We start from the raw sequence: 1,955 nt of genomic DNA on the forward strand, positions 1-1,955 counted from the left end.
CATAATTATAAAATCAGTTGGAATGTAGAATTGACCTATGCGCACGGGAACGTTTTCAAGAATTCCTACAGGATATCTAACGGAACGATCTGCTAGTTGCACAAATATTTTAGTTGGTCTTAATTCTCCCATTTCCAGTTTCTTGCATATGGATAAAGGTATAACACTAATACCGGCTCCTAAATCGCATAAGGCTTTGTCGATGACAAATTTTCCTATGTGACAGGGTATAGAGAAACTACCCGGGTCTTTGAGTTTAGGAGGCATATTCTGGATTATAGCGCTACATTCAGCAGTGAGTGTAACGGTTTCGCTATCTTCAAGTTTCCTTTTATTAGAAAGAATTTCTTTTAAGAACTTGGCATATGAGGGCATCTGCGTAATAGCTTCTGTAAACGGAATTGTGACGTTTAATTGTTTCAGTAGGTCAACAAATTTTTTAAATTGGCCCGCATCTTTGGTTTTAATAAGCCTTTGAGGGTAAGGGATAGATGGTTTATAAGGTGGTGGAGGTACATAAGGTTCCTTCTTTTCTACGGTTTCCTTATTACTCTCTTCCTTTTCCTTAGTTTTATTTTCTTCCTCAGTTGACTTTTTAGAGTTTTGGTTTTCTATCCTTGGGTCAGACGGTCCTTCCACTTCCGTTCCACTTCTTAGTATGATTGCATGAGCGTGGCTTCTCGGGTTAGGTTGGGGCTGTCCAGGAAATGTACCAGTTGGGGCAGAAGTAGGCGCTTGTTGTTGAGCTACTTGTGATATTTGTGTTTCCAGCATTTTGTTATGGGTAGTCAGGGCATCTACTTTACTTGCTAGTTGTTTAATTTGTTCGCCAGTGTGTACATTCTGGTTTAAGAAATCTTTATTGGTTTGCTGTTGAGAAGCTATAAAGTTTTTCATCATGATTTCCAAGTTGGATTTCCTAGGGGCGTTATTGTTAGGTGTAGATGGGATCGACTTTTGATATCCCGGAGGTATAGCTGGGGCTTGATTCGGAGATTGTCCAGGTGCGTATAAAGCATTATTACTCTTATATGAAAAATTTGGATGATTCTTCCAATTTGAGTTATAGGTATGCGAGTAGGGGCTTCCTTGAGCATAGTTTACTTGCTCCTCTTGGATTCCTGTTAGGAGTTGACAATCTGCAGGAGTGTGACCTTGGATTCCACAGACTTCGCAATTCTGAGTTAGGGCAACCACGGTGGCTGGAGGTGATACATTTAAACTTTCAATTTTCTGGACCAGAGCATCCACTTTTGCGTTAACATGATCAAGGTTACTTATCTCGTACATGCCAGTTTTAGTTTGAGGTTTTTCTACCATTGTTCGTTCGCTTCCCCACTGATAGTGGTTTTGGGCCATGCCTTCGATAAGTTGGTAAGCATCAGCATAAGGTTTGTTCATTTGTGCACCACCTGCGGCGGCGTCTATTGTTAACCTCGTGTTGTACAAGAGACCATTATAGAAGGTATGAATTACTAACCAGTCCTTTAAACCATGGTGTGGACAAAGTCTCATCATGTCTTTGTATCTTTCCCATGCTTCGAAAAGAGACTCGTTATCTTTCTGTTTAAATCCATTTATCTGGGCTCTTAACATAGCTGTTTTGCTCGGCGGAAAATATCGGGCAAGAAAGACTTTCTTTAACTCGTTCCATGTGGTGACTGAGTTGGAAGGAAGAGACTGGAGCCATCTTCTAGCGCTATCTCTTAACGAGAAAGGAAAAAGATGAAGTCGAATTGCCTCTGAAGTGACACCGTTAGCTTTAACAGTATCAGCGTATTGGACAAATACGGATAAATGAAGGTTTGGATCCTCGGTAGGATTTCCAGAGAATTGGTTTTGTTGTACTGCCTGCAACAGTGAAGGTTTAAGTTCGAAGTTGTTTGCTTCGATTGCGGGTGGAGCAATACTCGAATGCGGCTCATCTTGCGATGGAGCGGCGTAATCTCGAAGAG

At 41.2% G+C, this 1,955-nt stretch overlaps 1 non-coding gene across 1 annotated transcript; it reads left to right on the forward strand.

Moving 5' to 3' along the window:
* The first annotated feature begins 1,489 nt into the window (after window positions 1-1,489).
* On the forward strand, window positions 1,490-1,596 carry LOC127088625 (small nucleolar RNA R71). Its single transcript, XR_007790454.1, has one exon. It is a non-coding gene; the product is annotated as a small nucleolar RNA R71 (small nucleolar RNA).
* Window positions 1,597-1,955: the final 359 nt, after the last annotated feature.

This window comes from Lathyrus oleraceus, chromosome 5 (genome assembly GCF_024323335.1).
Source record: "Lathyrus oleraceus cultivar Zhongwan6 chromosome 5, CAAS_Psat_ZW6_1.0, whole genome shotgun sequence".
NCBI classification, from domain to species: domain Eukaryota; kingdom Viridiplantae; phylum Streptophyta; class Magnoliopsida; order Fabales; family Fabaceae; genus Lathyrus; species Lathyrus oleraceus.